Raw genomic sequence first — 12,147 nt, 5'->3', positions numbered from 1 at the left:
CTAGAAAGACAGGGCAAAAGAGAAAGGAGTGATTTATTCGTGAGCAGATCTGCAGGAGGCTTCCAAACCGCAGCTCCTCTCTCCAGCGTTTCAGGCATGTCCCACGGTGGCTACTGTAATATCAGAGGAATTCTTAACTCCTGCTACTGCTGCTAATCTGGGAGCTGTCACGTGGCTCGGCTGTATTCTCTCTCTCTCTCCAAAAATTTGACTTTTAACCTTCCTTCGCTACAGACATGATGTATATTGCTTTGACACGATTCCAAGTGGCAAACATGCAAAACCCTGACCTATAAGCAAAGCAATGGAAAAAGAAAAAAAAAAAAAAAAAAAAAAGAAAGAAAGAAAAAAAAGGATATTTATGAGAATAAAATTATGTGAGCCTGCGGGAAGGGGAGAACAAAAAAAATCTGCCTGGGTCATTTTCTGTTTGCTTTCCCCCAGGAACCACTTTGGGAAAAGCAGCAAAGCGTTCAATCTGGGGAGAAGGAAATAAAAAGAAAAGGTGTCCTGAGGTGCAAATAAAAAAAAAAAAAAAAAGGAAGATGGCAGAAAATGTAATTATTTATTCGCGCTCATTTACGTGTCAGATGAAGCTGAAAGCTGCCAGATAGCTTCTTTTCGACAGCTCGGAGTTACTGTTGGGAACAGATCCATGTATGGAAGCAAAAGCAGAAAAGCATAGATAAGCTGAGACCCAGCTATGCAAACCATCTTTAGAGACACTTAAAGGACAAGCACCCCGGCTCCTTTCTTTCTGGTAAATATAGAGACGCTATCATATGAGGGCTTTTTTCCACCCTGCGCTGCCCACAACCGCTGAGCCTCGGCCCGGGTAAGTGGAAAGCGACTGCGGCATTTCTCGGGAGCACCTGGGGATTCGGTTGGGCTGACATCCTGGGAAAAGCCATAAATCTGGGGCGATGGGATGGCTCCAACAGCTTGGATAATGCTTGAGCTCTCTGAGCGAGGAGCATGACGTGTAACGGCCTTGCCACTGGAGGGACAGGAACTTTCCAAGTGTCTGGAGGAGGCCGGAGAAAAATGCTGGGAAACAAGAGTTTTATCGCTCAAGGAGTGGATTTGCAGGCTGGGTGATGACAGAGCTCCAGTGGGCAGGAAGGATCGGTGGTGGCTGCCAGCATCAGAGTCTCTATGTGTTTCCATTTAGAAAAATTCATTTTAAAAGCCAAGGGCTTTTTCTTCCCCTGCTCTGCGCTACTTTCGTTTTGAGAAACACGTTTCGCTTGGGTTGAGCTGACTGGACATTAGGAAGAGCTCGTTGTAAGCGACTCTTGTTTTTCTTGGCACTCCAAGGCAGTTTCCCAATGTTTCTCTGCAGATTTGAGGTTGATTACATCCTGTGCAAGGGTTTTTTGGTACAGCTTTAACTGCCTTTACAGTGTTGTGAAAGTCAGCTCCAGCGAAAACAGCTGTGTGCTGTTGTGAATATTTCCAAGGCACTGAAGTAAGAGGTCTCCTTCAAACTAGCACAGAAATGTGTCGGCTCTGGGAATTGGGCACTGTCACAAAAACAGAGTATAGCCTTGGCAGGGAGGCTTTCTTCACCAAGCGTTTTGTTAAAAAGAACACACACAAAAAAAGCTTTTTATAGCCTTGGCTTAAAATCTGGTTGGTATGTGGTGGTACAGTTAAATATGAGACTTTTTCTTTAAACGCTAGTGAATGGCTTTGGGTTAGCAGTTTGTGTGTTTTCAGGTGTTATAATATTGTATTCATAGTCCCACTGCAAAGTTCTAGGTAAAGCTTTGTCGTTTTTCAGGTGGTTAATAGACTGGGGAAAAAAAAACAACCAACATCTGAGAAGGTGAAGTGAAATTACACAGAAAGAACTGAAAACACTATCAGGAGCGTGATTGAAATTGTAGGAGATTTCCAGCGATATGAAGGATTATCATAAATGGAAATCAGTCGACCACAAATGTCATAAACATTTCCACTCATGAATGAAAATTTTCCTTCCTCCCTTATTAATTTCCTTTGTCCTTAGACAAGAAGAGCATCATGGAAGTGTTTCCTTGTAGCCCCATAGCAGAGCCTGCAGTTGAAAGGGACAGTGCCCTCATCTTCCCTCATTTCCCTTGTTTGCTTCCTTGTGAGCATCTCCACAGATATTCCCACTTTCCTCAGTTCCCACCCTCACTGGAACACACATCTTCTCTTTGTCTGGTTTCCTTTGTCTGTGCCAGGCAAACTTGGATTCTTTTGAGAGGTGCCTTTTAAGCACATGCCACCTGCCTACAGAAATGCCAGCACAGAAATCAACCTTTAGATAATTGGGGTCAACAGATAGCTTTTAAATTGGTAGTGAGTCACTAACAAATAAACCTTTTAGCTGCTAATGCCACGAAATGACACCTCTGCACTTCACTCTTACTCAGACTGCTTCCATTTTCTACCGGCTACGGTCCTGGTTCATAGGCTGCTGTGAGCCTGCTGATATATAGAAATCCTTCCTCAGTTTTTCCTCTCTCTTCCCCCCACTTTTGGGGAAAGCTTTCCTTTCCCAACAGCTGTGCTGGGCAGGCCAGGAAGTGGATGGAGCAGGTTGGAGCTGGAAAAGCTGGGACTTATTTAATTTGCTGTTTCCATTCCACCCAGGGCCTGGGGCAGTCAGGGCTGTTTGACAAAGCCCTGGTGGCATCAGTCACCTCTTGGTTGCCAGCCCCAAGGCAGGCTGCTCTTTGTGTCCCCCTTCCCTCTACCCAGGAGCACTTTCAGGCAGATTATTATCACTGATATTTATTGCTATTATCAGTGCGCTGGCCGTTATTAATATTTACTATCGATCAGTAAATCAGATCGCGGGGATTCGCGCTGCCCCTCGCGATGGGAGCGGGTGGGAGCTCACCAGAGCCCCTTTATACCCGGCCCTGGGTATAAAGAGCCACAGAAAGCATCAGCGGCAGTATCACTAACATCTTTTGTAAGTGACTAGTCATGATGAGCGCTGCAGTCTCCGAGCATCCGCTGCGAGGTCCTCCCACGCTGCGCTCCCTGCAGCAGAGGGGGAAGGGGGAGCTCTGCTCTTCCTCACCATCAGCACATCCACCAGGAGCGAGGCATCGAGCTCAGAGCTGAGCCCCCTGCCTCTTCCTGCTGGCCTTTGACAAGGGTGAAGCTCTGGTGGCTCTCAGAGGGAGCAGGAATGTGTTCTGTGCCTCATGAAAGCACCCGAGGCACACAGGGCTTCTCGGTGCGCTGGTGGCTCGTGCTCCCAAACCTTGGTGGCTTTACAAAAGCAAAGCCAAACGCGCCTGGGCTTCAGACAGCGCACCCGAAGGAAGTCTTTGCACCAGGCAGGCACAGGTAGTTCCCAAATTCAGACTTCTGTGTGAGAAGGCAAAGCCACCTCTGCGGTTTGCAGTGTGCCCAAGAGGAGAGCATCCCCAAAAAGAAATCAGAGAGGAGAGCTACGCCCTGAAGTCTCTCAGGAGAGGTTTTGCAAACTGGCTCTGAAGGAAGCGCGCTGCACGTTCTCCTCCTCCCGACACCCCAGTGTTTTCATGGTCATTCCTGAAGGATGGTGTTTGGACACCACCTCTGTCTTTTCTCCAGGAATTCAGGAGATTGATGCTGAGGACACGCTGACAGACTGATCCACTTCCCTGGCCACACTGACGTTATTGCCCGTGTCCTAGCAAAAGGGGCTTTGAGCAATGGCTCTGCCTGCTCCCAGCCTAGGAACCTGCAGATCCATTTGCGAGCTGAAACCTGATTTTCCCCAGGAGTCAAGGCCTCTTCAGAACAAAATCCGAAAATGTCCAGCTCTCCTCCTTGGTTTCCTTGCAAAAACATCACCTTCCTATTCTTACAGGAAGAGGCAACAACACGACAGCTTTAAGTAATGACGGTGATTTCTGACAATTCCCAAGTAAAGCAGGGAATTTATGAGCGGACATTCATTCTGGAGCTGATCCTTTGGGGAATTCACTATTATTCTGGCAACACATGGGGAGGGGAAAAAACATAGCAACAATACAGTAAACCTGGAGGTCTTCAAAACTCAGTTTATTCCTCTTTAGGGCTCCAGCCGTCACTGTTATCTAATCACAAATGTATTCTTATTGCATGGGGTCACTGCAGGGCAGAGCTGAAGTTATTTTGATTTCCATTCTTCAGCATATTTGGATTTCTCTTATACTTAATGCTGAACTTCCTCCTGAGTTTGGGATGTTTGTTTTTAGGATCTTTCCCAAACCCTTGGAATGCTGAACTCTGACGTTGCTATAAATGATAACCCGATGAAACGCAGGTTTCGGTTTGTGACGTCTCTTAGCTGAGCCTTTTCCAGAGACACGAGGAGGGGACAGGGAGAGACACAGTGACCTGGGCATGGTTTCAGCCTCAGGCAGAGAAGCCTGAGGAGTTGTGGAACAGCTGATGGGTCCAGTCCACCTAAGGCATCCCTCACCACCCCCAGGATTTCCGCAGGGGCCACGGGTTTGATGGACAAGTGCATCTCTGGCCCTACAGCCTCTTCACCCTTCCAAACCTGATCTGAGACCTGTTTCTAAAAGAGGCAGCCCTGCATCCAGGCTCCAGTGTGGGACACAGGGATCCCACCTCTCTGAAGGAGCCCCCTCCCAGCACCAGCGTTTCCCATATCCGCACGCTGGGGCTAGGGAGTGAATCCAAGGTAACAACTGCTTTCCCAGCCTCCAACTCCCAGCTCTTCGCTTCTGCTGCAGCCTGGCAAGCACGACAGGCAAATTATCCCATGTTATTTTTTTGGCTTAGGGAAAGGCTCCAAGTGGAGACCTTCGGCTCCTGCCCTAGACGCAGCAATAAACTTCTGGATTTGCTGCTGGTGTGCTGAGACTGCCAACATGTGCACAATAAAAGTAAACCCTTCCTGTGGCCACAGACCACAACATGCTAGTGATCCATGGTATTATCCTGTTATTTGGTGAGTCATCCTTGCTGCTGGAAAACACACACACAGCCCAGTAAGCTGTTAACAACAACACTGGATGTGAGAGACTGGGGTTTGTTTTACTCCAGTGTAACTTGTTCCATATGGTCCTTCAAAGCACGCTGAAGGCTTTGGGCTGCCAGCTATCATTTCAAGATGAGCCCAAGGATCTAGAACACAGCTACTTGAAGCAAGGCTCTGAAAGCTTTCTCTGTTCAGGAAAAACACCCGGTGTCGGGGGCAAGACAGATGTGGTGGACTGCCCCATCTTTATCTGGAAAAGCAGATTTTTATTGAGTGCCCACAGCAGGGATGTTCACTGCTGCCCTGCTGCCTGCTACGACATCTTCCAGATGTAAGCCACAAGCACAGGGCAGAAGCCGTGTCCTGACTGAGGAGATGAGTTTAAGTTCTGGCATTTACCTCTCATGCATGTTTTTCTGGGTTGCTGATGAACCAATTCTTTGTGGAAATCCTAGCATGTTTTCTAAATCTCCCTGGCAGCCTTAATTCAGTACAAAAATACTGCAAGAAGAGAGACACGCAGCTGTGAGAGGTGTCCTCACTTCACTCTCTGGCTACATTACTTAAAGGCTTAACACAACAAGGTCCAGCACTGTTGTGTTTTATCTTCTTTTTGCCAGAGTCAGGATTAAATGAGCATGACGTTGTTTTGTGTTGGGACTCAGATGTTTATTAATGCTTATCTATGTTACAGTCTCACAAACTGTGAGTTCTACAGCACTTCCAGCTAACGAACTAAAAATGGAGCACCCTCTCTGTCTCTCTGCAAGGCCTCTTAAGGATAAATTTTCCAATTAGGAAATGACACCTGAATTATTTTTTACTTTTAACCCAATAATTAACCACCCCTGTCCTGCAATGTGGATTTTTCCAACCACTTACAAAATCCCACCCAGACCCATGAAGAAGAAGGTGAAAAAGAAGGACTCAGCCTCTGCCCTAAATCCTCCATCTTGCTTTATATCTGTTACTATATTCTAAACCCTTAAACTCTGAGTTTCCCACCCTGTGCTATCACACACTTCTATCCAAACTCCACACCCACAATCCCAGTGCTGTCACTCCATTTTGGAGCCTTTTCCACGGGCTCAGGTCCAATGCAGTGTTTGCTTGGGGGTCAGAGCCTGTGAGCACAGAGAGCCTGGAACTCTCAGTGCCCAGGGTTCCAGCACAGCACCACAGTGCATCCTTGTGTTCCTGCCATGTTCTATCCCGGACTTAGTCCACTAAAACAAACTGCTTTGAAAACAAACACATTAAAATGTTCCTCTCGTCACTAGGGCTGTTCCCCAGGCCCCTGTGTCAGGATGAGTCCTGATTATTTATTCAGGAGATGGTGGGATCACCACTCCCAAAGGTGTCGAAAAGACGTGGTTTAGTGGTGGACTTTGGTGTGTTAGGTTAACAACTGGACTCGTGATCCTAGAGGCCCTTTTCAACCCAAGACATCCTGGGATCCTACTGTTTTAGCCACTGGTGGTGGAAAAGAGCTGCTCCACCAAGTCACCCTTCTCGATAACCGAGAGATTTGCCTTTTGGCTCGAGCTGATTTGATCGGAAGTGAAGTTTTGAGAGCAAGAGTAAACGACACTTAGAGCTCTTTAGAGCCTTGCTGATAACCTCACCCTTCCCCCAAAGTGTGACGTGCGTCCAAAATGATCTTGACAAAAGGGTTAATCTTGAAGGGTCCCTGCTGTGAGTGTGTACGAGGACCACGGGTGTGTGTGGGGGGATCCTGTGGAGGAGAGTGACCTTTTATTGTCAGAGAAGAGAAATCTTTGTGCTGCTTGCTGCTGCAAATCTGCTTAGTGGGCAGTGATTCATCTGTTAAGTTATCAATCGTCAGCTAAGAGTCAGGACAAACCATGACTATCTCAGAAAAATCAGTCAGACCCTTTCTAGGTTCTTAAAACCTCCAAAACAAATCACCGAAGACCCACCTGAGGATCCACAATGTGATGAGAGCCCTTGCATTTCTAGAGGCCAGGATAAGTGTATCTGTACGTGCACCTTCTTCACATGTACCTGGAAAGGGCCTTAAGGTGTTAAAATGCCTGAGGATGTGCCTCCACAATAATGCACTAAAAAAGCATTTGCCCCTTTACCCTGAATTTCAGCGTTCTTGCCTCAAAACTAACCAGGCAGACTGTTCTGAGCATGCTTTGAGGCGCAGACCTAGAAGAATGCTGCACAACAAGACAGGTTTGCAGGCATGACAAGCTGTGCCACTGCCGATGCCTCCTAGACATTTTCCGTCCCCGTCGACAAGAACGTGCCAGGTTTTAACGTTCTCCTCTCTGAAACAGACTCTCTGACTATCTTGAAACGTGCCTTGACGTAGGCAGCTCACGGAAAATCACAGAGCAAGACAAGTCTGAAGGCTCTAACCTCAATGAAGTTGATGTTTGCCCAGCACAGATGCCCTGCCTTCATCCTGGGCTGGAACTCCATCTCTCGCCTGCGGCGCGTCCCTTCCCCTGGGGCAGCGTCTTATGCAGACACTTCACTTCAGCAGGGTCTTTGCCACACCAAGGCATCTGCAGGAAAGCCCTGTGCTGACTCAGGCTCCGTGGGGAGCTGGGGGTGTGCTGGACGTGCCAGATGTTTGTGACCTGACTGACCTGGGGGACAGCCTCTGCTGCTCGTTCGTCACGTTGCCACAATTAAGCACGCGGCTGACCAAAGACCAGTCCTGGCGCCGTCACTTGTTTTACCTCATGTTTTGGGTTTGCCTCTTTTTTTTCTTCCTGGGTTATGCTTCTTTTTTCAGTGCCTCTCCCCCCCAGACAAGCCAGTGGTTAGGCTGGTACCCCACCTTTGTTCTCAGCAATGTTTCTCTTCCCTGCCACTTTTCCTGCTGCTGCCGAGTCAGTGTAGCTGGTGACCAGACGTGCCCAGCTGCATCTACATCACCCCTCTTCTCACAATCTGCAGGTTCTGGTAAACTCCTCATACCTTTATTTCATGTTGCTAGACAGCCTTAAGCCAGGGTTAACCAAAGGATTTTTTTTTTCTTTTTTTTCTCTTTCTTTTTTTTTTTTTTTTTTTTTTATTTTTTTTCATTATTATTTCCATAGAATCGCAGAATCACAGCATGGTTTGGGTTAGAAGGGAGCTTAAAGATCATTCACTTCCAACCCCTCTGCTATGGGCAAGGACACCTTCCACAAGACCAGTTGGCTCAAATCCCCATCCAACCTGGCCAGAAAAACTTCCAGGGACTGGGCATCCACACCTTCTCCAGGCACCCTGTGCCAGGGCCTCAGCACCCTCACACTAAGGAATTTCTCATTAACATTTAATCTAAATCTCTTCCCTTTTGGTTTAAAACAACTGGCATTGTTCTATCACCATCCGCCTGTGCAAGAAGAAAAATGGCTCTCTCGCGAGCATATTGGCATGTGAATCACCCTCTGTCTTTTGTACGCTTTTAAAAATAATATTGTTGCTGTCACCGTTCATTTTCTTATCTCTCTGCTGTTTCCAGTAAATTGTGCTCATCTCAGCCCATGATCTTTGCCTTTTGTGCCTCCATTTGGAGGGGGGGAGAGGTTTTAGTGGGAGAATTAAATTGGGGAATGTCATTGCTAAACCACAACAGCCTGGAACAAACCCTGACAGGACAAAACACAAGTGGGACAGACCAGGGGCTTCAGAGCAGCAATCAGCTCTCCTCCCTGGTGTCCTGAGTGGCTCATCCACCCAGGAAATTGGCTGCCAGCCTGGAATGAAGGTCAGACTGCTCCCAGGTAGTGTGAAATTGGATCCTCTTGCCACCTAGACTCGGCTATGCTCTCCCAGCATGGCCTAATTTCCAAAGTTCTGGCTCTTCTGCAGCACCAGATTTTTTGTCCGAAGCCTAAAGGAAAGCTCCTCTTTCCTTTCAGCCTTGTCACAGCCTCGGTTTTCTCTTTGTTTTGTGCTGGGTGCCTCCTGATTGTTCATCTCTCAGATGCATTTTTCGGGTGAAATGATGCTGAGAACCACGTCACCTACACCTGATCTGAGGCTTGCTCATCCTGGTCTTAAACTTTTCGGTGATGAAATGCACACTTCTCCCTCTTTACAGACAGCCCAGCTGCCCTACGTGGCTACAGAAAGATTTTCCTCGTGCCAAACTTCAGTGTCCCTGCCTATAGTTCAGCCCCCTGACCTCTTCTGGTGTCAGCAGGAGGAATGGAGAGCATCCACTCTTCCAGATGTGCGAGGATAAATGTCTCCCCTTGACCTGTCAGCCTGCATTCCCGCAATGTTTCCCCTTTGAGACCTCTCACTCCTCTCGTTCCTTCTGCAGCTCTTTGCCTGCTTTCCCAATGCCACCGGCCACGTAAATGCAGCGGTTAACCCTGGAATCTGCCCCTGGCAAATAAAATCCAGGCGCTGTTAGCAGCCCTGGCACAATTACCGAAGCACCACGCCGGTATCTGGAGGGGCAGAAGGTTTCTGAGTGGCTGAGGTGCACGTGGAAGGGAGCTGAGTGAAAAGGGGACGCCTGTGTTCCCTTTATCTGCCAAACACACCGCAGCAAAATGGTTCTACAGCCCCGAAACAGATTTCAGAGAAGCTGGGTGCAGCTTCCCAAAAGAGCAGAAGATGTCCTGAAGGGACTTGGGGATTTCTAACCGTGAGGCAGGTGGCAAGGAAGCCTCTCCAATCGCTTTAAAGCATGGTCACAATCCAGAAAGACGCGGTAAAAACATTCAGCTCGGGGGCAGCTTTTAAACAAGTTTGAAATTCCAAGGGGGAAACAGCCTGGCACGTGACAGCATGGAAATCTGAAAGGAGAATCCGGCCTTACAGACAGTGTTACGGGTTCCACGTCTCCAAAGTGTCCAGCAAAACTTCCAAACCCATAACCACTAGGCAACCAGAAAGTTACGTCTGGTTTTCTTGTTTCTTTTTTCTTCTTTTTTCTTTCTTTTCTTCTTTTTTCCTTTTTTATTTTTTCTTTTTTTGGGGGGTAAATTCTCTTTACGTGCAGGGCATTCAATCCCTGTGCTGAGGGCATGCAGCACTGGTTTCTGCCCAAGTACTGCTGGAGCAGGCAGCACAGAGAGGATAAACATTTTTGGTTTGTGGGGAAGGAAACTAGGAAAAGAACCCTGCTGCTGTCTCAGCTGCCCCAGGGGGGGAAGGCAACCAGGAACAAGGACTCCAAGGTGCTTTGGGAAGACCACGGAGCACAGAAATTCAAGGCACATGGGTCCTGGCAGCCTAAAATTGACTGATAACAGCAGACAACACGTCCCTGTGTCCCCAGGACTCAAGGACTCCTCTCTGGCAGAGCTCTCCGGGGCTGGAGGGACAGACACCTCGCCAGGCAACGCCACTTGGAGGTGAAACAATGCAGAGCTGGGGCAGAGGCTGGTGAAGCCAAAGCAGCAAGGGAACATTTCCCAAGGACAGCAGAGCAGAGCCCACTACGGCGAGGAAGATTTATTTTTTTTTCCCCCCTCTGACCTCATGGGCCTGGCTTCTGCAAGGTGTTCCACCAGCTTCCCGGATCCAGAAAGCATACAGGAAATAAAAAAGCGGTGCTTTGCGCAGCTGAGGCCAGTCACGCCTCACTTCTAATAAAAAAGGAAAGGCTGCTTTCCCTGGAATACCCAGCCTTGCTGAAGGCTGGCAAACAGATGACACAGAGGAGGCCAAATTGCTTTCACAACCAGGGGCCACAGCCAGAGCCATGCGCTGCTGCTGATTTGCCTCGCGCTTCCCGCTGGTAACTATGGGAACCTTGCGCATGGATCAAAGGAGGAACGGGGCCGGAGCTGCTGAGGAAGCCTCACGGCCCCCAGTAGGCAGGACACGGCTCCCAGGCTGTGCCACATGGTACTTGCACTTCTGTTTTTCTGGAAGCTCCCGGAGTCATGTGATTACTATTTCAGCACTCTTAGGGTTTTTTGTTTTTTTTTTTTTCTTGGTTTTTTTTTTTTTTTTTTTTTTTTTTTTTTAACTTGCTTCTGGTCACCCAGCAAATCAGAAAAGCACCAGACTCTAGGGTTCAAAAGCAGAAGACAAATCCAGAGAAGGCGTTATTTGTTACTTCTTAATTCTGTACTTGCCGGGGTTTGGGGGGATCCTTTTTATTCTTTTTTTTTTTTTTTTTTTTTTCCCCCCAACCGAAATTTCTCCAGGCCTTGGAATGGGGGTGAAGAGGGCTGGAGCATCAGCTGGAGAGTGCCAGAACCTGTCTGCTGCCACAGTGCACTTCCATGGCCCTTTGCAGGGAAGCAGCAGAGCAGCCACCGGGCTGTGGATTCCGCTGGGAAACACATTCCAGCCAGCCTTGCATCCGCATTTTGACTCCCTGAGCTCTTGGAACAGCAAAAGAAAGCTCCACTGGTGTCGTGGCTTTGCTAGGAAAAGGTCCTAAGGGACAGCCAGCCCAGCAGGGGACATCTGGCCCTTCATTTTCCAGCAGTTCGGCGGCTCCAGCTGGGAGCTGGTCTCTGCCTGAGAAGCGGAGGTGAGGCGCTGGCGTTAGCATGCGCTGCTGGGGAGACAACTGGCAGCTGCCAGCAGGCTTTTTTCTCTCCACCCCTTCGAGAAGAGCGGGTTTGCACCTTGTGCATCTCTCAGGATAAGCCCAGCTGCCCGAGTCATTCTGTGCACTTCAGGTTGGATTCTTCCTGTACACGCCTGGTGACCAGAAAGCAGTTTTGTTTTGGGTTTTTTTTTTTTTCCCAAAAAGAAAAGGCTGCGAAGAGGAATTTGCAGGGAAGAACGCGTGGCTTGTTTTTCAGCCCAGATGTTTGCAAGAAAATGTGCAACCCTCCCCAGTTCCAAGCTTCCTAAACTCAAGTCCAGCCCCTCTAACTGCTCCTTCTTTTAGTCCCCGTGCAGGAGGTGGTTTCCAGCGCAAATACGCATTTGTGCCTGTCACACGTAAGCAGTGCTCTGCAAAGTTTGGCCAGCCAATGCTTCCTCCAGGAAAGCTCTCTCCTAAGCTGGTAAATGCTACGCTCCTGAATTTATTGTTTGAGCACGCACAAAACACGGCACAGAGCAAATGTCTGGGGGGGGGAGGCTCTGAAGTGGGTTTCTCCATTTACCTCTGCAGGCTCTCAGGGCAGGTCAGGGCCAGCAAATCACACGTTACCCATCGTCCACAGGTGTGCCAAAACTCTCCATCGACCTCTGCCTCCTCCCTGGGGCGCAGTCGGTGCTCTCAGTTTGCCAGGGGA

General features: G+C 48.6%; 1 protein-coding gene across 1 annotated transcript in view; it reads left to right on the top strand.

Annotated features, from left to right (window-relative positions):
- Positions 1-803: 803 nt before the first annotated feature.
- The window catches only part of SLC8A1 (solute carrier family 8 member A1), a 119,040-nt gene continuing 107,696 nt past the window's right edge, over positions 804-12,147 (top strand). The window contains exon 1 of the mRNA XM_058419780.1: positions 804-835. The gene's annotated coding sequence lies outside the window, so the exon portion shown is untranslated. The remainder of the gene's footprint in view (positions 836-12,147) is intronic.

This window comes from Hirundo rustica, chromosome 3, assembly GCF_015227805.2.
Source record: "Hirundo rustica isolate bHirRus1 chromosome 3, bHirRus1.pri.v3, whole genome shotgun sequence".
Classification (NCBI taxonomy): Eukaryota; Metazoa; Chordata; class Aves; order Passeriformes; family Hirundinidae; genus Hirundo; species Hirundo rustica.
This window is presented reverse-complemented; position numbering and strand designations above follow the sequence as displayed.